General features: G+C 43.9%; 19 non-coding genes across 19 annotated transcripts; 10 read left to right on the plus strand and 9 right to left on the minus strand.

The window, feature by feature from the left end:
- Positions 1–6,969: 6,969 nt before the first annotated feature.
- On the plus strand, positions 6,970–7,040 carry trnag-gcc (transfer RNA glycine (anticodon GCC)). The gene has a single exon. It is a non-coding gene; the product is annotated as a tRNA-Gly (tRNA).
- A 200-nt stretch (positions 7,041–7,240) lies between these two features.
- trnam-cau (transfer RNA methionine (anticodon CAU)) lies at positions 7,241–7,313 on the plus strand. The gene has a single exon. It is a non-coding gene; the product is annotated as a tRNA-Met (tRNA).
- Positions 7,314–7,526: 213 nt separating this feature from the next.
- Positions 7,527–7,609, minus strand: trnal-aag (transfer RNA leucine (anticodon AAG)). Its single transcript has one exon. It is a non-coding gene; the product is annotated as a tRNA-Leu (tRNA).
- A 448-nt stretch (positions 7,610–8,057) lies between these two features.
- trnay-gua (transfer RNA tyrosine (anticodon GUA)) lies at positions 8,058–8,162 on the minus strand. The gene is made up of 2 exons: positions 8,126–8,162; positions 8,058–8,093 (listed from the first exon to the last, which is right to left on the minus strand). It is a non-coding gene; the product is annotated as a tRNA-Tyr (tRNA).
- Positions 8,163–10,153: 1,991 nt separating this feature from the next.
- Positions 10,154–10,224, plus strand: trnag-gcc (transfer RNA glycine (anticodon GCC)). Its single transcript has one exon. It is a non-coding gene; the product is annotated as a tRNA-Gly (tRNA).
- A 200-nt stretch (positions 10,225–10,424) lies between these two features.
- On the plus strand, positions 10,425–10,497 carry trnam-cau (transfer RNA methionine (anticodon CAU)). The gene has a single exon. It is a non-coding gene; the product is annotated as a tRNA-Met (tRNA).
- Positions 10,498–10,710: 213 nt separating this feature from the next.
- Positions 10,711–10,793, minus strand: trnal-aag (transfer RNA leucine (anticodon AAG)). The gene has a single exon. It is a non-coding gene; the product is annotated as a tRNA-Leu (tRNA).
- A 448-nt stretch (positions 10,794–11,241) lies between these two features.
- Positions 11,242–11,352, minus strand: trnay-gua (transfer RNA tyrosine (anticodon GUA)). Its single transcript has 2 exons — positions 11,316–11,352; positions 11,242–11,277 (listed from the first exon to the last, which is right to left on the minus strand). It is a non-coding gene; the product is annotated as a tRNA-Tyr (tRNA).
- A 2,003-nt stretch (positions 11,353–13,355) lies between these two features.
- On the plus strand, positions 13,356–13,426 carry trnag-gcc (transfer RNA glycine (anticodon GCC)). Its single transcript has one exon. It is a non-coding gene; the product is annotated as a tRNA-Gly (tRNA).
- Positions 13,427–13,626: 200 nt separating this feature from the next.
- Positions 13,627–13,699, plus strand: trnam-cau (transfer RNA methionine (anticodon CAU)). The gene has a single exon. It is a non-coding gene; the product is annotated as a tRNA-Met (tRNA).
- Positions 13,700–13,912: 213 nt separating this feature from the next.
- On the minus strand, positions 13,913–13,995 carry trnal-aag (transfer RNA leucine (anticodon AAG)). Its single transcript has one exon. It is a non-coding gene; the product is annotated as a tRNA-Leu (tRNA).
- Positions 13,996–14,443: 448 nt separating this feature from the next.
- trnay-gua (transfer RNA tyrosine (anticodon GUA)) lies at positions 14,444–14,548 on the minus strand. The gene is made up of 2 exons: positions 14,512–14,548; positions 14,444–14,479 (listed from the first exon to the last, which is right to left on the minus strand). It is a non-coding gene; the product is annotated as a tRNA-Tyr (tRNA).
- A 2,003-nt stretch (positions 14,549–16,551) lies between these two features.
- Positions 16,552–16,622, plus strand: trnag-gcc (transfer RNA glycine (anticodon GCC)). Its single transcript has one exon. It is a non-coding gene; the product is annotated as a tRNA-Gly (tRNA).
- Positions 16,623–16,822: 200 nt separating this feature from the next.
- On the plus strand, positions 16,823–16,895 carry trnam-cau (transfer RNA methionine (anticodon CAU)). Its single transcript has one exon. It is a non-coding gene; the product is annotated as a tRNA-Met (tRNA).
- Positions 16,896–17,108: 213 nt separating this feature from the next.
- Positions 17,109–17,191, minus strand: trnal-aag (transfer RNA leucine (anticodon AAG)). Its single transcript has one exon. It is a non-coding gene; the product is annotated as a tRNA-Leu (tRNA).
- A 2,502-nt stretch (positions 17,192–19,693) lies between these two features.
- On the plus strand, positions 19,694–19,764 carry trnag-gcc (transfer RNA glycine (anticodon GCC)). The gene has a single exon. It is a non-coding gene; the product is annotated as a tRNA-Gly (tRNA).
- A 200-nt stretch (positions 19,765–19,964) lies between these two features.
- Positions 19,965–20,037, plus strand: trnam-cau (transfer RNA methionine (anticodon CAU)). Its single transcript has one exon. It is a non-coding gene; the product is annotated as a tRNA-Met (tRNA).
- A 213-nt stretch (positions 20,038–20,250) lies between these two features.
- On the minus strand, positions 20,251–20,333 carry trnal-aag (transfer RNA leucine (anticodon AAG)). Its single transcript has one exon. It is a non-coding gene; the product is annotated as a tRNA-Leu (tRNA).
- Positions 20,334–20,781: 448 nt separating this feature from the next.
- On the minus strand, positions 20,782–20,886 carry trnay-gua (transfer RNA tyrosine (anticodon GUA)). The gene is made up of 2 exons: positions 20,850–20,886; positions 20,782–20,817 (listed from the first exon to the last, which is right to left on the minus strand). It is a non-coding gene; the product is annotated as a tRNA-Tyr (tRNA).
- Positions 20,887–22,312: the final 1,426 nt, after the last annotated feature.

Raw genomic sequence — 22,312 nt, forward strand, 5'->3', positions numbered from 1 at the left:
AATTATATAATTATTACCAGTTGTTGCTCAGGTGCTGTGGAAACAGCAGGACCGGGAGAGGGCTGGAGAGAGGTGGGAGTTTGAGTGGGAGCTGAGGCGGTGGTGACAGGGGCAGGATCAGACAGGTCCAGCAGCTCTACAGTGGGGTCTAACCCACTTTCTTCAAAACCCTCATCTTCCAGCTCCTCCTCAGTGCCTACATCTTCAAGCAGTGCCTCAGTTTCCTCCGAGTCAGGATGTACATCCTGTAAGGCCTTTCCCGTCTGGCTGTACAAGTAGTCGATGCCAAGAAGCTCACCTGGGACAGGTGGGAGAACAATAGAGGGTGGAAAATTCACTTTCAGAGTGCAATAAAAAGATTACATGGTATAGTGAATATAGCAAATAGCTTCATCAGGATGAAAAACTTATAGTCACCAGTGTAAACAGCAGGTGGCTGAAAAGACGGGACATGGTGCCTTCCAAAGACCTTGACACTGAGGGTGTTGACACAGTGAACAAGGTCTCCAGAATAACTCAGCAGGGAGGAAGGCTTGACTGCTAGAGATGCAGCTTCTCGGTCCTGGTTCCACCTGTTCAGTCCTTCCAAGAGGTACAGTTGGAAATTTAGACCGTTGGCACTCGTTCCTTAAGATAGTAGAAAGGAAAACACAATGATGCATTTATTTGTTGTGTTTGGTCATCTGTAAATTATTAATTGTGCCACCGTTTCCAGGATAATTGTACATGACAAACAACAGTATTGCGATGTTACAGAATCTTTCTGATGAATAGTTATTCATTCTGACCTGGAATGAACCTGTTTACATGCAGGTGAAAGGACTCCAACGATGTGGACCCTCTGGCACACCTGTAGGTTGGCAGAACAATGCCTGCCTTGGTGGTGGTGCCTGTCTGGGTGTAAAGAAGCACACCTGGTTCATCCTGGATGCACTTAACGTGCCTCTGTTGGACTTTCCAGATGTGCTGCATCCTTTCTTGGTCCAAAAGAGGAACACCAAGAAATTCCCTGCCCTTTGCCCCCATCAGTTCATTGAGCAGCTGCTCAATCATGACAACTGTCTGCCGCTCTCCTCTTGTCTGCCTCCGGCAGTGCAGTGCCAGCTCGTCTTTGGTGATGTTCTGATCGACGAGAGCATCAGTGATGCCAGGGACACCTTCCTGTCTCAGCTGCTCCCGCTTGGCCTGACGCAGCAAGGCAACATCTCCTCTGTCCCACTCAAAGATGCAGCTTGACAACTTTGCCATGAAGACAGGGTACAGAGGATGAGCATCCTTTGTGCACCCAGATGCCAGCCGCCGCATGAAATGGTAGATGTCCAGCTTGACTATCAAGTCTGGCCACCCACCAAATCTCTCCTTGAGCTTTGTCTGCCCTCTGCCCTCCCGACAACAGTCACAGTCGACGTAAAGCAGCTGAGGTGGAGCCACACTGGCATTACTGTACCTAGACATGAGGCCAGCTGCCATTCCGTCCAGGGCAGGACCCTCCTGAGCAGACAGGACACTGATGAGGATTTGCCCTCTCTCATTGCTTACAGATGTAAGCCACAAGGCTGTCCCCTTAGCAGTGCCTGAGAGCTTCTTGGTGATCTGCAATGGCACAGAAAACAAAGTGAATTAAATTTAATAAATTGTTAAATCTGTATCTGAGCACCAGGGTAATAATTACGTATATTTACATGCATTTACTGTACTTTACGGCATTAAAAATACTTACCTTCTTTGTGGAGTCCATTTTTAGGATGCTGCCAAAGGTGGACGTTATGCTGGCTTTGATGTGGTCCAGCCTGCTCAAAATGTCACGCCCATAAACAGCCAGCATCCATCTGTGTGATGGAACATCCACAGGCTCAGGAGGATCCTGGAATCTGACAGGGATAAGGCTTGGCCTGGCAGCAAAGTCAGAGCACGCTCCAAGGTACCGGCAGAGACGCTTTAGCCATTCCTCACTGTGGTTCTCCTTCAGCTGTCTTACCAAGCGGGTGGGACTGTTTCCAAGTGCCCTCTCCCTCAGGAAATGGATCACCCGCACATCACAAGCGAATCTGTATAAAACAAAGGGAAAGAGAGACCGAATGAGACAAACATTAAAGCCTTCTAAATTCTTGATAACAAACTAAGTCAGAATCAATCTGAACTCCAGCCTGTGAGCCAAGTCCAGCTGGTCCAAGATTGTCTTGCTGGAGGAAAGATATGTTGTCTTGCAACCAGCTGAACTGCACCAGAGAGTCTCCGTGATCATAAGGTAATACCTGTCCACATCCAGAATATGGTGGGCTCTCTTGTGAGCTCCATAGATTGTGAGCTGTGTACCACAAGCAGGACAGGACAGCTTGACCTTCCACAGGTGGTATGGCATCCATAAAAGAAGCCGGTGTTGGAAAAAGCGCTCAGGAGCGGGGACCTGATGGTATATGAGGGATGGCTCTGGTGGATCATACCACAGTTTCAGGTCTGTGCGCAGACGCTGGTTTTTCCACAGGGCTGCTGAAATCCACTTCTGGTCTTGAGGCGGTATGGTCTTCAGCAGCTTTGTGGGCAGCCAGGCAGTGTCTGAAACAGGTGGGATCCCCACATTCTTAGGCAATGGCGAGGTGAGAGGAGCAGAGGGGGTTCCAGAGGAGACACAGGAGGAGGTGGCAGATAGCACTTCCTATTTTATGACAAATAAAATAAAATACGGTAAGTTAAATAAATAGATATGATAACAATCTACTCAAGAACAGCTCCTGATTCAAGTGTAGTAGAATATCTTCTTACAGCTGTAGCAGTGGAGGGCAGAATGGAAGACGCTGGGCTTGATACAGGAACAGGAGAGGGAGGAAGAGACAGAGGAGAAACGGTCTGCAGAAACGTCTTGGGACTGTGGTCAGGTGGTGACACTCTGCTTTTTGTGGGGCTTATGATGGGGCTGGATACATCAGCGGTCTGAGGGAATAAAGCCACAGTTCACAATATAGGATAACCATATATGCTAATGAATGAATGAATCATTATTGGCATAGCAGTCAATAAATCAAATCAATTCAACATGGAATGAATGCATGAAAGTCCCACTATAGTTACTGCTACATGAAAACAATAACAGTGTACCAGTATATTTTTCTTAATCAAAGTCAATCTATGTATCATTCTCTTTACATTACCTTAGGTGAATGCTTCCGAGCCAAACTTAAGTTTGGCTTTAACATGGCACCATGAGAGCCACCAAACCGTGGCTTTGTAAACTGCCAAAAAGAAGAAATTAACCTTAAGTGGAGCCCAGTACATTTTAATATAGTTGAATATATTAATAATATAAATATTAGCATAAGTAAATCCTCATTACTCACTGATGACAAAGTCAAAATCGGCTTTGGAGGCATCTGCCCAGGTTTTACGGCAGCTGACGAGGAACACGCAGATGAGGAGCCTGGTTGAGGTGTCCCCAAAGAGGACACAGGGACAGAGCTGGAAGGCTAGAGGTTCGCAGACAAGAGAGTGAAATTGTAATAATTCAGAATGCAACACCAACACCTCGTAATCTTATGAGAGACCTCTGGTACCTTGTTTGTATGGAAACCGCAGTTACAAGCCCGAGTCCCTCCAAACAGAGACGCCTGTCCCCTCTGCTGCATCGGACATTTCTCAATCTGTAATATTGACAGTGAAGCATAAGAATGTGTCTCCTTTTAATATGACATAGCTTTGTGTTTTATGATAGTGCACACACATCACTTTGTCCAAGTTTACCTTCTGATACAGATCATGCCACTTTTTCTGGCGTGGTGCCAGCCTGTTTCCTGCCTCAGAGGGCCAGACCCCCGAGGCAGCGAACCTACGCAGGCGGGACATCCACTCGTCATCGCCCATAGATCTGTGCTTCTTAAGTTTGGAAGCCATCTGTCATTAATTGAGAAAGAAACATGGAGTTCATACCAAACCTACTAAGGTTTATAATAATTCAGTTCATTACACAATATAACCAAATCAATGTGCACAGTTATGTACACTATTATATTACACTATTATAAGAACACCTGCATACAAAGAAGCAAATTCTAACACATTTCAGCTCAGTGTATAATGAAGTAGTATGCTATAAGTGCTTGTTACATACAATCACACACAGTTTATTATCAATTAGTCTAACATATTCAAGTTAAGCCTTGTGTCACAACAGGTGCAACACCCGAATACAATACAAATCTCATTGATAATATATACTGAATATGCTCTAACATTATACTGATGTTATACTGTAACGTTACTGTTGAGAATGAATGGAGGTACCGGAGGATAGTAACGTTATGATCATATATTTCTCGGAGAAAAACCAAATGTGCACAATCATCTGAACTCCTTATGTTGTTATTACTAGCGCAAAAAAGAGGATTTTGCATGGAGGTATGATAAGCTACATTTAAAGCTAATATAACGTTAGCTCATGACGAGCGTAACGCGATACTAAATGAAAGCAATGTTACCTTTATCAACGGACACTGCGATCGTATGCAGTGCTAGTGAACCATATTGATATGAACATGTAGAAGCAATGTCAAACTGTAAATTATAGATGAAACCCCTTTCAAAATCTAACCGTCGATGACGGCGACGTGAAAATCGTTTCTCTGTATATTCGTTGTTCTCTGTAATAAATATTTAATACCTATCGGGCTAGCTAGGTGTCTTAACACAATAATTAAACAGTATCTTACTTGTTTTGTGGTTGAGGATGGAGTTGAACTCTTCTCGACGTCTTTTGGTTGAAAATTTGAACAGTTTTTTCCAATTTTGGAAAAGGGGCATCGTGATTGGCTGTCAGCAAAGATGGAAATAGCGAGCCCAGATTGGTCGGCCGTCCAAATTTTGGAGAGGGGCCGCAACGATTGGCCGAGAGCAAAGATGGAGAAAGATGGAAATGGGGCAACGTGATTGGGGGAGATTATACAGACTCTCGCCCTCCCGCTACCGCTATCGAAGGGGGACGAGGGGGGACCAGCCACTAGCAGCAACATTTTTACCAGGGGAAACCCAGGTCCGATTCCCGGCCAATGCAAAAGATCATCAATGTGGTTTATAATCAGTGGTTACACAACTCCCAGAGTGCAATGGACCTTTAATTGGGTTTTGCCTAGTGAATAGGATACATGAATGGGCCATTGGGCTGCTGGTTGTTGTTTGAAGCTTCAGCACTCACTTTTGTTTGTGTTGATCAATTAAGTGTTACCGCATTTCGTGCCTCGTTTGTGCATTAGCCAGTGCTTCAGTCTCATAATCTGAAGGTTGGGAGTTTAAGCCTGACATGGATCCTGGGCTTTTTTCCCTTTGTGTATGGGATAAGTCAATTTTCAGTCAAACACTCAAATGTTTGACAGGGTGCTCTTATCCTGAGAGCCTGGTTTCCTGTCTCCTTCTTGTAGTAAATACATGAAAAGAACATCAGAAGATGCTTCAGTTGGTGAGATGTGAAACGTCAGACACCACACCACACCACACCAAAGGACCATGTCAGATCTATTGGACCTTTGCGCTTGGTTGTGATTTGGGAGACCTTGGTGTACTAGGACTTTTTACTGTCATGTGAGCATTGGTGGTTCAGTGGTAGAATTCTCGCCGCAGACACGGGTTCCATTCCCGGCCAATGCAACAGATCTTCATTGTTGTTTGAAATCAGTCATGGCACAACTACCAGAGTACAATGGGCCTTTAATGGGGTTATTCCTGGTCAACATATCTCCCTTACACCAATGACGTGTAGCTGCATTTTCTGCCTTGTTGGTGCATAGGTTTAGGTGCATCAGTTTCTGAAGGTCGTGGCCCATCCCACTGGTTTCACAGACTTGCAAAAGATTTTGTGGAGATTGTTCCATTCACAGTCCTTGTGGCTCTAATGCATCACTGTTCTAGAATGTTATGTCACAGGCTGCAGTTGCTGAAAACACACCCAGACACATCGTAAGAGGTGAAAGGCAGTGGGGCTGGACAGTTTCTCTTTATTGATAACCAAGTCCTACAAGGATAAGGAGACAAGCTGTATAATGGGACAAGAGTTAACATTAGGAAGGTCCAAATCACTGGCAAGGTTTCCAAGGTAAGTATATTTTCCTAAATTGCTTTAAGAAGGAATATTTGTAAATAGTGTGAACTAATCCATACTTGAAAAGAAATGTAACCAAGTTTCTTGTGTTTGGCTAGTGTTTGGAGAGAACATCTTTTATTTCTCTGCAGTTTTCTTTTTGAGATTGGTGTTTAATGCATACACATGTATATTTACATGATTCTTGTCAAGGTTATCATCTTCTTTGTTGCTCTTGGTTCGGAAGTACAGTACAGAATGTGCACTTGTATGTATGGCCAACGCAGTGCCTCACTCGATGACACTGCATTGCGGGTAAAGTTGAGCATTGATCTGTCATGCTGCATCATATGTCATGATGAGCACTGTTGACTTGAACTACAGCAACATGAGATCAAATCTCAGGGAAGCTCAATTTATGAAGAGCCCTCACTGGTGTCTGAACAACTCTACATAGTACAGTCGTGCACGCTATGCCATTTGCAGCTAGCTATGGAGGAATACGATTCAAGTCATTTTCATTGGGTTGGATTTGTAACTATTTAAAAAGTTCCATTCATATTTTGTGGTATTTCTACAATAATCCTGCTTCCTCTGACATGTGGGAACTTTGTTTCATCCACCAGCAGGGAGCCACGGCAACTGGCACAAATGACGTCGATTGTAAACACCCTGTCCCTTGTTAAAATAAAGCAAGCAGCTCCTGTCAATTTTGGATTCCCTCGAACTGGGGCCACGGCGGTGAGAACGCCGAATCCTAGCCACTAGACCATCGGGGAGTCACTCAATAGCAAGAGTCAATAGCAAGCTGCTAACGGTCGTGGTGATGCATTTGCAGTATGCTTGTGTTGGGGGTTTACTGTAATTTGGGACACCTGGGTGTACTAGGACTTTCACTTGCCATGAGAGCATTGGTGGTTCAGTGGTAGAGTTCTCACCTGCCACGCGGGAGACCTGGGTCCGATTCCCGGCCAATGCAAAAGATCGTCAATCTTGTTTATAATCAGTGGTTACACAAGTACCAGAGTGCAATGAGCCATTAATTGGGTTTTGCCTAGTGAATAGGATACATGAATGGGCCATGTGGCTGCTGGTTGTTGTTTGAAGCTTCAGCACTCCCTTTTGTTCATGTTCATCAACACATCTCCGTTTGACCAATGCAGTCTCACTTCCTTTTGTGCATTGTTGGCGCAGTAGGCAGCGCGTCAGTCTCATAATCTGAAGGTCGTGAGTTCAAGCCTCACACGGGGCATGAGCTTTTTTCCCTTTGTGTGTGGGATAAGTCGTTTTTCAGTCAAACACTCAACTGTTTGACAGGGTGCTCTTATCCTGGCAGCCTGGTTTCCTGTCTCCTCCTTCTAGTAAATAGAGACTTGAAAAGCTGTCCGTTGTTTGGGATAACTATACAGATAATTAAATTCTAAATATAATGAAACAGCCAAGAGTTCCAGTGAAAAACAAAGGCTGTCAGAAGTGGGATTCAAACCCACGCCTCCCGTGGAGACTGCGACCTTAACGCAACGCCTTGGACCGCTCGGCCTTCCTGACTGAAAACAGCCCATATTTCTTAAAAATTTTGAAAAAACATCATAATATAGCGTAGTGTCACTGTTAACTAAGTAGTTCTCATCATGGATGGATTACAAAGACAGACAGAGTGACACAAAACAACAACAAAAAGAGGCGAACAGGCATTAAACACCCATATAGCCACACGAAAAAACAACTATATAAAAACCAAAACAATTACAAAGTGAAACAACAAAACTACAAAAGATGCAAATCAACAACAAATTGAGGCCAGCAGGCAATATACTATAAACTCTGTGAGGTGTTGGATCGCTTTTCATGCCTTTGCCGAGGGAGCTACTGTTTCAAGCTGAAGCAAGTTGAGCTAGCAACAGGATATACTGTATTAGGAATGCACAGTTAGTTTGGTCTTCTCTATTTTAATCTACTATTTGTTGAACAGTCAGTATGTACGTTTAAAAGCCACTCCTTCGAGCCGGATTTGAACCAGCGACCTAAGGATTTCCATGATTAACACTACGTGCGGTTTTCCCTCTACAGTCCTCCGCTCTACCAACTGAGCTATCGAAGGGGGACGAGGGGGGACCAGCCACTAGCAGGAACATTTTTACCAGGGGAAACCCAGGTCCGATTCCCGGCCAATGCCAAAGATCATCAATGTGGTTTATAATCAGTGGTTACACAACTCCCAGAGTGCAATGGACCTTTAATTGGGTTTTGCCTAGTGAATAGGATACATGAATGGGCCATTGGGCTGCTGGTTGTTGTTTGAAGCTTCAGCTCTCACTTTTGTTTGTGTTGATCAATTAAGTGTTGCTGCATTTTGTGCCTCGTTTGTGCAGTAGGCAGTGCTTCAGTCTCATAATCTGAAGGTTGGGAGTTTAAGCCTGACATGGATCCTGGGCTTTTTTCCCTTTGTGTGTGGGATAAGTCAATTTTCAGTCAAACACTCAACTGTTTGACAGGGTGCTCTTATCCTGAGAGCCTGGTTTCCTGTCTCCTTCTTGTAGTAAATACATGAAAAGAACATCAGAAGATGAGATGTGAAACCTCAGACACCACACCACACCACACCAAAGGACCATGTCAGATCTATTGGACCTTTGCGCTTGGTTGTGATTTGGGAGACCTTGGTGTACTAGGACTTTTTACTGTCATGTCAGCATTGGTGGTTCAGTGGTAGAATTCTCGCCGCAGACACGGGTTCCATTCCCGGCCAATGCAACACATCTTCATTGTTGTTTGAAATCAGTCATGGCACAACTACCAGAGTACAATGGGCCTTTAATGGGGTTATTCCTGGTCAACATATCTCCCTTACACCAATGACGTGTAGCTGCATTTTGTGCCTTGTTGGTGCATAGGTTTAGGTGCATCAGTTTCTGAAGGTCGTGGTCCATCCCACTGGTTTCACAGACTTGCAAAAGATTTTGTGGAGATTGTTCCATTCACAGTCCTTGTGGCTCTAATGCATCACTGTTCTAGAATGTTATGTCACAGGCTGCAGTTGCTGAAAACACACCCAGACACATCGTAAGAGGTGAAAGGCAGTGGGGCTGGACAGTTTCTCTTTATTGATAACCAAGTCCTACAAGGATAAGGAGACAAGCTGTATAATGCGACAAGAGTTAACATTAGGAAGGTCCAAATCACTAGCAAGGTTTCCAAGGTAAGTATATTTTCCTAAATTGCTTTAAGAAGGAATATTTGTAAATAGTGTGAACTAATCCATACTTGAAAAGAAATGTAACCAAGTTTCTTGTGTTTGGCTAGTGTTTGGAGAGAACATCTTTTATTTCTCTGCAGTTTTCTTTTTGAGATTGGTGTTTAATGCATACACATGTATATTTACATGATTCTTGTCAAGGTTATCATCTTCTTTGTTGCTCTTGGTTGGGAAGTACAGTACAGAATGTGCACTTGTATGTATGGCCAACGCAGTGCCTCACTCGATGACACTGCTTTGCGGGTAAAGTTGAGCATTGATCTGTCATGCTGCGTCATATGTCATGATGAGCACTGTTGACTTGAACTGCAGCAACATGAGATCAAATCTCAGGGAAGCTCAATTTATGAAGAGCCCTCCCTGGTGTCTGAACAACTATGCATAGTACAGTCGTGCACGCTATGCCATTTGCAGCTAGCTATGGAGGAATACGATTCAAGTCATTTTCATTGGGTTGGATTTGTAACTATTTAAAAAGTTCCATTCATATTTTGTGGTATTTCTACAATAATCCTGCTTCCTCTGACATGTGGGAACTTTGTTTCATCCACCAGCAGGGAGCCACGGCAACTGGCACAAATGACGTCGATTGTAAACACCCTGTCCCTTGTTAAAATAAAGCAAGCAGCTCCTGTCAATTTTGGATTCCCTCAAACTCGGGCCGCGGCGGTGAGAACGCCGAATCCTAGCCACTAGACCATCGGGGAGTCACTCAATAGCAAGAGTCAATAGCAAGCTGCTAACGGTCGTGGTGATGCATTTGCAGTATGCTAGTGTTGGGGGTTTACTGTAATTTGGGACACCTGGGTGTACTAGGACTTTCACTTGCCATGAGAGCATTGGTGGTTCAGTGGCAGAATTCTCGCCTGCCACGCGGGAGACCCGGGTCCGATTCCCGGCCAATGCAAAAGATCGTCAATCTTGTTTATAATCAGTGGTTACACAAGTACCAGAATGCAATGAGCCATTAATTGGGTTTTGCCTAGTGAATAGGATACATGAATGGGCCATGTGGCTGCTGGTTGTTGTTTGAAGCTTCAGCACTCCCTTTTGTTCATGTTCATCAACGCATCTCCGTTTGACCAATGCAGTCTCACTTCCTTTTGAGCCTCGTTGGCGCAGTAGGCAGCGCGTCAGTCTCATAATCTGAAGGTCGTGAGTTCAAGCCTCACACGGGGCATGAGCTTTTTTCCCTTTGTGTGTGCGATAAGTCCATTTTCAGTCAAACACTCAACTGTTTGACAGGGTGCTCTTATCCTGGGAGCCTGGTTTCCTGTCTCCTCCTTCTAGTAAATAGAGACTTGAAAAGCTGCCCGTTGTTTGGGATAACCATACAGATAATTAAATTCTAAATATAATGAAACAGCCAAGAGTTCCAGTGAAAAACAAAGGCTGTCAGAAGTGGGATTCAAACCCACGCCTCCCGTGGAGACTGCGACCTTAACGCAACGCCTTGGACCGCTCGGCCTTCCTGACTGAAAACAGCCCATATTTCTTAAAAATTTTGAAAAAACATCATAATATAGCGTAGTGTCACTGTTAACTAAGTAGTTCTCATCATGGATGGATTACAAAGACAGACAGAGTGACACAAAACAACAACAAAAAGAGGCGAAAAGGCATTAAACACCCATATAGCCACACGAAAAAACAACTATATAAAGACCAAAACAATTACAAAGTGAAACAACAAAACTACAAAAGACGCAAATCAACAACAAATTGAGGCCAGCAGGCAATATACTATAAACTCTGTGAGGTGGTGGGTCGCTTTTCATGCCTTTGCCGAGGGAGGTACTGTTTCAAGCTGAAGCAAGTTGAGCTAGCAACAGGATATACTGTATTAGGAATGCACAGTTAGTTTGGTCTTCTCTATTTTAATCTACTATTTGTTGAACAGTCAGTATGTACGTTTAAAAGCCACTCCTTCGAGCCGGATTTGAACCAGCGACCTAAGGATTTCCATGATTAACACTACGTGCGGTTTTCCCTCTACCTCTACAGTCCTCCGCTCTACCAACTGAGCTATCGAAGGGGGACGAGGGGGGACCAGCCACTAGCAGGAACATTTTTACCAGGGGAAACCCAGGTCCGATTCCTGGCCAATGCCAAAGATCATCAATGTGGTTTATAGTCAGTGGTTACACAACTCCCAGAGTGCAATGGACCTTTAATTGGGTTTTGCCTAGTGAATAGGATACATGAATGGGCCATTGGGCTGCTGGTTGTTGTTTGAAGCTTCAGCTCTCACTTTTGTTTGTGTTGATCAATTAAGTGTTGCTGCATTTTGTGCCTCGTTTGTGCAGTAGGCAGTGCTTCAGTCTCATAATCTGAAGGTTGGGAGTTTAGGCCTGACATGGATCCTGGGCTTTTTTCCCTTTGTGTGTGGGATAAGTCAATTTTCAGTCAAACACTCAACTGTTTGACAGGGTGCTCTTATCCTGAGAGCCTGGTTTCCTGTCTCCTTCTTGTAGTAAATACATGAAAAGAACATCAGAAGATGCTTCAGTTGGTGAGATGTGAAACGTCAGACACCACACCACACCACACCAAAGGACCATGTCAGATCTATTGGACCTTTGCGCTTGGTTGTGATTTGGGAGACCTTGGTGTACTAGGACTTTTTACTGTCATGTCAGCATTGGTGGTTCAGTGGTAGAATTCTCGCCGCAGACACGGGTTCCATTCCCGGCCAATGCAACAGATCTTCATTGTTGTTTGAAATCAGTCATGGCACAACTACCAGAGTACAATGGGCCTTTAATGGGGTTATTCCTGGTCAACATATCTCCCTTACACCAATGACGTGTAGCTGCATTTTGTGCCTTGTTGGTGCATAGGTTTAGGTGCATCAGTTTCTGAAGGTCGTGGTCCATCCCACTGGTTTCACAGACTTGCAAAAGATTTTGTGGAGATTGTTCCATTCACAGTCCTTGTGGCTCTAATGCATCACTGTTCTAGAATGTTATGTCACAGGCTGCAGTTGCTGAAAACACACCCAGACACATCGTAAGAGGTGAAAGGCAGTGGGGCTGGACAGTTTCTCTTTATTGATAACCAAGTCCTACAAGGATAAGGAGACAAGCTGTATAATGGGACAAGAGTTAACATTAGGAAGGTCCAAATCACTGGCAAGGTTTCCAAGGTAAGTATATTTTCCTAAATTGCTTTAAGAAGGAATATTTGTAAATAGTGTGAACTAATCCATACTTGAAAAGAAATGTAACCAAGTTTCTTGTGTTTGGCTAGTGTTTGGAGAGAACATCTTTTATTTCTCTGCAGTTTTCTTTTTGAGATTGGTGTTTAATGCATACACATGTATATTTACATGATTCTTGTCAAGGTTATCATCTTCTTTGTTGCTCTTGGTTGGGAAGTACAGTACAGAATGTGCACTTGTATGTATGGCCAACGCAGTGCCTCACTCGATGACACTGCATTGCGGGTAAAGTTGAGCATTGATCTGTCATGCTGCGTCATATGTCATGATGAGCACTGTTGACTTGAACTGCAGCAACATGAGATCAAATCTCAGGGAAGCTCAATTTATGAAGAGCCCTCACTGGTGTCTGAACAACTATGCATAGTAATGTCGTGCACGCTATGCCATTTGCAGCTAGCTATGGAGGAATACGATTCAAGTCATTTTCATTGGGTTGGATTTGTAACTATTTAAAAAGTTCCATTCATATTTTGTGGTATTTCTACAATAATCCTGCTTCCTCTGACATGTGGGAACTTTGTTTCATCCACCAGCAGGGAGCCACGGCAACTGGCACAAATGACGTCGATTGTAAACACCCTGTCCCTTGTTAAAATAAAGCAAGCAGCTCCTGTCAATTTTGGATTCCCTCAAACTCGGGCCGCGGCGGTGAGAACGCCGAATCCTAGCCACTAGACCATCGGGGAGTCACTCAATAGCAAGAGTCAATAGCAAGCTGCTAACGGTCGTGGTGATGCATTTGCAGTATGCTAGTGTTGGGGGTTTACTGTAATTTGGGACACCTGGGTGTACTAGGACTTTCACTTGCCATGAGAGCATTGGTGGTTCAGTGGTAGAATTCTCGCCTGCCACGCGGGAGACCCGGGTCCGATTCCCGGCCAATGCAAAAGATCGTCAATCTTGTTTATAATCAGTGGTTACACAAGTACCAGAATGCAATGAGCCATTAATTGGGTTTTGCCTAGTGAATAGGATACATGAATGGGCCATGTGGCTGCTGGTTGTTGTTTGAAGCTTCAGCACTCCCTTTTGTTCATGTTCATCAACACATCTCCGTTTGACCAATGCAGTCTCACTTCCTTTTGAGCCTCGTTGGCGCAGTAGGCAGCGCGTCAGTCTCATAATCTGAAGGTCGTGAGTTCAAGCCTCACACGGGGCATGAGCTTTTTTCCCTTTGTGTGTGGGATAAGTCCATTTTCAGTCAAACACTCAACTGTTTGACAGGGTGCTCTTATCCTGGGAGCCTGGTTTCCTGTCTCCTCCTTCTAGTAAATAGAGACTTGAAAAGCTGCCCGTTGTTTGGGATAACCATACAGATAATTAAATTCTAAATATAATGAAACAGCCAAGAGTTCCAGTGAAAAACAAAGGCTGTCAGAAGTGGGATTCAAACCCACGCCTCCCGTGGAGACTGCGACCTTAACGCAACGCCTTGGACCGCTCGGCCTTCCTGACTGAAAACAGCCCATATTTCTTAAAAATTTTGAAAAAACATCATAATATAGCGTAGTGTCACTGTTAACTAAGTAGTTCTCATCATGGATGGATTACAAAGACAGACAGAGTGACACAAAACAACAACAAAAAGAGGCGAACAGGCATTAAACACCCATATAGCCACACGAAAAAACAACTATATAAAGACCAAAACAATTACAAAGTGAAACAACAAAACTACAAAAGATGCAAATCAACAACAAATTGAGGCCAGCAGGCAATATACTATAAACTCTGTGAGGTGGTGGGTCGCTTTTCATGCCTTTGCCGAGGGAGCTACTGTTTCAAGCTGAAGCAAGTTGAGCTAGCAACAGGATAAACTGTATTAGGAATGCACAGTTAGTTTGGTCTTCTCTATTTTAATCTACTATTTGTTGAACAGTCAGTATGTACGTTTAAAAGCCACTCCTTCGAGCCGGATTTGAACCAGCGACCTAAGGATTTCCATGATTAACACTACGTGCGGTTTTCCCTCTACAGTCCTCCGCTCTACCAACTGAGCTATCGAAGGGGGACGAGGTGGGACCAGCCACTAGCAGGCACATTTTTACCAGGGGAAACCCAGGTCCGATTCCCGGCCAATGCCAAAGATCATCAATGTGGTTTATAATCAGTGGTTACACAACTCCCAGAGTGCAATGGACCTTTAATTGGGTTTTGCCTAGTGAATAGGATACATGAATGGGCCATTGGGCTGCTGGTTGTTGTTTGAAGCTTCAGCTCTCACTTTTGTTTGTGTTGATCAATTAAGTGTTGCTGCATTTTGTGCCTCGTTTGTGCAGTAGGCAGTGCTTCAGTCTCATAATCTGAAGGTTGGGAGTTTAAGCCTGACATGGATCCTGGGCTTTTTTCCCTTTGTGTGTGGGATAAGTCAATTTTCAGTCAAACACTCAACTGTTTGACAGGGTGCTCTTATCCTGAGAGCCTGGTTTCCTGTCTCCTTCTTGTAGTAAATACATGAAAAGAACATCAGAAGATGCTTCAGTTGGTGAGATGTGAAACGTCAGACACCACACCACACCACACCAAAGGACCATGTCAGATCTATTGGACCTTTGCGCTTGGTTGTGATTTGGGAGACCTTGGTGTACTAGGACTTTTTACTGTCATGTCAGCATTGGTGGTTCAGTGGTAGAATTCTCGCCGCAGACACGGGTTCTATTCCCGGCCAATGCAACAGATCTTCATTGTTGTTTGAAATCAGTCATGGCACAACTACCAGAGTACAATGGGCCTTTAATGGGGTTATTCCTGGTCAACATATCTCCCTTACACCAATGACGTGTAGCTGCATTTTGTGCCTTGTTGGTGCATAGGTTTAGGTGCATCAGTTTCTGAAGGTCGTGGTCCATCCCACTGGTTTCACAGACTTGCAAAAGATTTTGTGGAGATTGTTCCATTCACAGTCCTTGTGGCTCTAATGCATCACTGTTCTAGAATGTTATGTCACAGGCTGCAGTTGCTGAAAACACACCCAGACACATCGTAAGAGGTGAAAGGCAGTGGGGCTGGACAGTTTCTCTTTATTGATAACCAAGTCCTACAAGGATAAGGAGACAAGCTGTATAATGGGACAAGAGTTAACATTAGGAAGGTCCAAATCACTGGCAAGGTTTCCAAGGTAAGTATATTTTCCTAAATTGCTTTAAGAAGGAATATTTGTAAATAGTGTGAACTAATCCATACTTGAAAAGAAATGTAACCAAGTTTCTTGTGTTTGGCTAGTGTTTGGAGAGAACATCTTTTATTTCTCTGCAGTTTTCTTTTTGAGATTGGTGTTTAATGCATACACATGTATATTTACATGATTCTTGTCAAGGTTATCATCTTCTTTGTTGCTCTTGGTTCGGAAGTACAGTACAGAATGTGCACTTGTATTTATGGCCAACGCAGTGCCTCACTCGATGACACTGCATTGCGGGTAAAGTTGAGCATTGATCTGTCATGCTGCGTCATATGTCATGATGAGCACTGTTGACTTGAACTGCAGCAACATGAGATCAAATCTCAGGGAAGCTCAATTTATGAAGAGCCCTCACTGGTGTCTGAACAACTATGCATAGTACAGTCGTGCACGCTATGCCATTTGCAGCTAGCTATGGAGGAATACGATTCAAGTCATTTTCATTGGGTTGGATTTGTAACTATTTAAAAAGTTCCATTCATATTTTGTGGTATTTCTACAATAATCCTGCTTCCTCTGACATGTGGGAACTTTGTTTCATCCACCAGCAGGGAGCCACGGCAACTGGCACAAATGACGTCGATTGTAAACACCCTGTCCCTTGTTAAAATAAAGCAAGCAGCTCCTGTCAATTTTGGATTCCCTCAAACTCGGGCCGCGGCGGTGAGGACGCCGAATCCTAGCCACTAGACCATCGGGGAGTCACTCAATAGCAAGAGTCAATAGCAAGCTGCTAACGGTCGTGGTGATGCATTTGCAGTATGCTAGTGTTGGGGGTTTACTGTAATTTGGGACACCTGGGTGTACTAGGACTTTCACTTGCCATGAGAGCATTGGTGGTTCAGTGGTAGAATTCTCGCCTGCCACGCGGGAGACCCGGGTCCGATTCCCGGCCAATGCAAAAGATCGTCAATCTTGTTTATAATCAGTGGTTACACAAGTACCAGAATGCAATGAGCCATTAATTGGGTTTTGCCTAGTGAATAGGATACCTGAATGGGCCATGTGGCTGCTGGTTGTTGTTTGAAGCTTCAGCACTCCCTTTTGTTCATGTTCATCAACACATCTCCGTTTGACCAATGCAGTCTCACTTCCTTTTGAGCCTCGTTGGCGCAGTAGGCAGCGCGTCAGTCTCATAATCTGAAGGTCGTGAGTTCAAGCCTCACACGGGGCATGAGCTTTTTTCCCTTTGTGTGTGCGATAAGTCCATTTTCAGTCAAACACTCAACTGTTTGACAGGGTGCTCTTATCCTGGGAGCCTGGTTTCCTGTCTCCTCCTTCTAGTAAATAGAGACTTGAAAAGCTGCCCGTTGTTTGGGATAACCATACAGATAATTAAATTCTAAATATAATGAAACAGCCAAGAGTTCCAGTGAAAAACAAAGGCTGTCAGAAGTGGGATTCAAACCCACGCCTCCCGTGGAGACTGCGACCTTAACGCAACGCCTTGGACCGCTCGGCCTTCCTGACTGAAAACAGCCCATATTTCTTAAAAATTTTGAAAAAACATCATAATATAGCGTAGTGTCACTGTTAACTAAGTAGTTCTCATCATGGATGGATTACAAAGACAGACAGAGTGACACAAAACAACAACAAAAAGAGGCGAACAGGCATTAAACACCCATATAGCCACACGAAAAAACAACTATATAAAGACCAAAACAATTACAAAGTGAAACAACAAAACTACAAAAGATGCAAATCAACAACAAATTGAGGCCAGCAGGCAATATACTATAAACTCTGTGAGGTGGTGGGTCGCTTTTCATGCCTTTGCCGAGGGAGCTACTGTTTCAAGCTGAAGCAAATTGAGCTAGCAACAGGATATACTGTATTAGGAATGCACAGTTAGTTTGGTCTTCTCTATTTTAATCTACTATTTGTTGAACAGTCAGTATGTACGTTTAAAAGCCACTCCTTCGAGCCGGATTTGAACCAGCGACCTAAGGATTTCCATGATTAACACTACGTGCGGTTTTCCCTCTACAGAAACATTTTTACCAGGTGAAACCCAGGTCCGATTCCCGGCCAATGCCAAAGATCATCAATGTGGTTTATAATCAGTGGTTACACAACTCCCAGAGTGCAATGGACCTTTAATTGGGTTTTGCCTAGTGAATAGGATACATGAATGGGCCATTGGGCTGCTGGTTGTTGTTTGAAGCTTCAGCTCTCACTTTTGTTTGTGTTGATCAATTAAGTGTTGCTGCATTTTGTGCCTTGTTTGTGCAGTAGGCAGTGCTTCAGTCTCATAATCTGAAGGTTGGGAGTTTAAGCCTGACATGGATCCTGGGCTTTTTTCCCTTTGTGTGTGGGATAAGTCAATTTTCAGTCAAACACTCAACTGTTTGACAGGGTGCTCTTATCCTGAGAGCCTGGTTTCCTGTCTCCTTCTTGTAGTAAATACATGAAAAGAACATCAGAAGATGCTTCAGTTGGTGAGATGTGAAACGTCAGACACCACACCACACCACACCACACCAAAGGACCATGTCAGATCTATTGGACCTTTGCGCTTGGTTGTGATTTGGGAGACCTTGGTGTACTAGGACTTTTTACTGTCATGTCAGCATTGGTGGTTCAGTGGTAGAATTCTCGCCGCAGACACGGGTTCCATTCCCGGCCAATGCAACAGATCTTCATTGTTGTTTGAAATCAGTCATGGCACAACTACCAGAGTACAATGGGCCTTTAATGGGGTTATTCCTGGTCAACATATCTCCCTTACACCAATGACGTGTAGCTGCATTTTGTGCCTTGTTGGTGCATAGGTTTAGGTGCATCAGTTTCTGAAGGTCGTGGTCCATCCCACTGGTTTCACAGACTTGCAAAAGATTTTGTGGAGATTGTTCCATTCACAGTCCTTGTGGCTCTAATGCATCACTGTTCTAGAATGTTATGTCACAGGCTGCAGTTGCTGAAAACACACCCAGACACATCGTAAGAGGTGAAAGGCAGTGGGGCTGGACAGTTTCTCTTTATTGATAACCAAGTCCTACAAGGATAAGGAGACAAGCTGTATAATGGGACAAGAGTTAACATTAGGAAGGTCCAAATCACTGGCAAGGTTTCCAAGGTAAGTATATTTTCCTAAATTGCTTTAAGAAGGAATATTTGTAAATAGTGTGAACTAATCCATACTTGAAAAGAAATGTAACCAAGTTTCTTGTGTTTGGCTAGTGTTTGGAGAGAACATCTTTTATTTCTCTGCAGTTTTCTTTTTGAGATTGGTGTTTAATGCATACACATGTATATTTACATGATTCTTGTCAAGGTTATCATCTTCTTTGTTGCTCTTGGTTGGGAAGTACAGTACAGAATGTGCACTTGTATGTATGGCCAACGCAGTGCCTCACTCGATGACACTGCATTGCGGGTAAAGTTGAGCATTGATCTGTCATGCTGCGTCATATGTCATGATGAGCACTGTTGACTTGAACTGCAGCAACATGAGATCAAATCTCAGGGAAGCTCAATTTATGAAGAGCCCTCACTGGTGTCTGAACAACTATGCATAGTACAGTCGTGCACGCTATGCCATTTGCAGCTAGCTATGGAGGAATACGATTCAAGTCATTTTCATTGGGTTGGATTTGTAACTATTTAAAAAGTTCCATTCATATTTTGTGGTATTTCTACAATAATCCTGCTTCCTCTGACATGTGGGAACTTTGTTTCATCCACCAGCAGGGAGCCACGGCAACTGGCACAAATGACGTCGATTGTAAACACCCTGTCCCTTGTTAAAATAAAGCAAGCAGCTCCTGTCAATTTTGGATTCCCTCAAACTCGGGCCGCGGCGGTGAGAACGCCGAATCCTAGCCACTAGACCATCGGGGAGTCACTCAATAGCAAGAGTCAATAGCAAGCTGCTAACGGTCGTGGTGATGCATTTGCAGTATGCTAGTGTTGGGGGTTTACTGTAATTTGGGACACCTGGGTGTACTAGGACTTTCACTTGCCATGAGAGCATTGGTGGTTCAGTGGTAGAATTCTCGCCTGCCACGCGGGAGACCCGGGTCCGATTCCCGGCCAATGCAAAAGATCGTCAATCTTGTTTATAATCAGTGGTTACACAAGTACCAGAATGCAATGAGCCATTAATTGGGTTTTGCCTAGTGAATAGGATACATGAATGGGCCATGTGGCTGCTGGTTGTTGTTTGAAGCTTCAGCACTCCCTTTTGTTCATGTTCATCAACACATCTCCGTTTGACCAATGCAGTCTCACTTCCTTTTGAGCCTCGTTGGCGCAGTAGGCAGCGCGTCAGTCTCATAATCTGAAGGTCGTGAGTTCAAGCCTCACACGGGGCATGAGCTTTTTTCCCTTTGTGTGTGGGATAAGTCCATTTTCAGTCAAACACTCAACTGTTTGACAGGGTGCTCTTATCCTGGGAGCCTGGTTTCCTGTCTCCTCCTTCTAGTAAATAGAGACTTGAAAAGCTGCCCGTTGTTTGGGATAACCATACAGATAATTAAATTCTAAATATAATGAAACAGCCAAGAGTTCCAGTGAAAAACAAAGGCTGTCAGAAGTGGGATTCAAACCCACGCCTCCCGTGGAGACTGCGACCTTAACGCAACGCCTTGGACCGCTCGGCCTTCCTGACTGAAAACAGCCCATATTTCTTAAAAATTTTGAAAAAACATCATAATATAGCGTAGTGTCACTGTTAACTAAGTAGTTCTCATCATGGATGGATTACAAAGACAGACAGAGTGACACAAAACAACAACAAAAAGAGGCGAACAGGCATTAAACACCCATATAGCCACACGAAAAAACAACTATATAAAGACCAAAACAATTACAAAGTGAAACAACAAAACTACAAAAGATGCAAATCAACAACAAATTGAGGCCAGCAGGCAATATACTATAAACTCTGTGAGGTGGTGGGTCGCTTTTCATGCCTTTGCCGAGGGAGCTACTGTTTCAAGCTGAAGCAAGTTGAGCTAGCAACAGGATATACTGTATTAGGAATGCACAGTTAGTTTGGTCTTCTCTATTTTAATCTACTATTTGTTGAACAGTCAGTATGTACGTTTAAAAGCCACTCCTTCGAGCCGGATTTGAACCAGCGACCTAAGGATTTCCATGATTAACACTACGTGCGGTTTTCCCTCTACAGTCCTCCGCTCTACCAACTGAGCTATCGAAGGGGGACGAGGGGGGACCAGCCACTAGCAGGCACATTTTTACCAGGGGAAACCCAGGTCCGATTCCCGACCAATGCCAAAGATCATCAATGTGGTTTATAATCAGTGGTTACACAACTCCCAGAGTGCAATGGACCTTTAATTGGGTTTTGCCTAGTGAATAGGATACATGAATGGGCCATTGGGCTGCTGGTTGTTGTTTGAAGCTTCAGCTCTCACTTTTGTTTGTGTTGATCAATTAAGTGTTGCTGCATTTTGTGCCTCGTTTGTGCAGTAGGCAGTGCTTCAGTCTCATAATCTGAAGGTTGGGAGTTTAAGCCTGACATGGATCCTGGGCTTTTTTCCCTTTGTGTGTGGGATAAGTCAATTTTCAGTCAAACACTCAACTGTTTGACAGGGTGCTCTTATCCTGAGAGCCTGGTTTCCTGTCTCCTTCTTGTAGTAAATACATGAAAAGAACATCAGAAGATGCTTCAGTTGGTGAGATGTGAAACGTCAGACACCACACCACACCACACCAAAGGACCATGTCAGATCTATTGGACCTTTGCGCTTGGTTGTGATTTGGGAGACCTTGGTGTACTAGGACTTTTTACTGTCATGTCAGCATTGGTGGTTCAGTGGTAGAATTCTCGCCGCAGACACGGGTTCCATTCCCGGCCAATGCAACAGATCTTCATTGTTGTTTGAAATCAGTCATGGCACAACTACCAGAGTACAATGGGCCTTTAATGGGGTTATTCCTGGTCAACATATCTCCCTTACACCAATGACGTGTAGCTGCATTTTGTGCCTTGTTGGTGCATAGGTTTAGGTGCATCAGTTTCTGAAGGTCGTGGTCCATCCCACTGGTTTCACAGACTTGCAAAAGATTTTGTGGAGATTGTTCCATTCACAGTCCTTGTGGCTCTAATGCATCACTGTTCTAGAATGTTATGTCACAGGCTGCAGTTGCTGAAAACACACCCAGACACATCGTAAGAGGTGAAAGGCAGTGGGGCTGGACAGTTTCTCTTTATTGATAACCAAGTCCTACAAGGATAAGGAGACAAGCTGTATAATGGGACAAGAGTTAACATTAGGAAGGTCCAAATCACTGGCAAGGTTTCCAAGGTAAGTATATTTTCCTAAATTGCTTTAAGAAGGAATATTTGTAAATAGTGTGAACTAATCCATACTTGAAAAGAAATGTAACCAAGTTTCTTGTGTTTGGCTAGTGTTTGGAGAGAACATCTTTTATTTCTCTGCAGTTTTCTTTTTGAGATTGGTGTTTAATGCATACACATGTATATTTACATGATTCTTGTCAAGGTTATCATCTTCTTTGTTGCTCTTGGTTGGGAAGTACAGTACAGAATGTGCACTTGTATGTATGGCCAACGCAGTGCCTCACTCGATGACACTGCATTGCGGGTAAAGTTGAGCATTG

This window comes from Centropristis striata, chromosome 22 (genome assembly GCF_030273125.1).
Source record: "Centropristis striata isolate RG_2023a ecotype Rhode Island chromosome 22, C.striata_1.0, whole genome shotgun sequence".
NCBI classification, from domain to species: Eukaryota; Metazoa; Chordata; class Actinopteri; order Perciformes; family Serranidae; genus Centropristis; species Centropristis striata.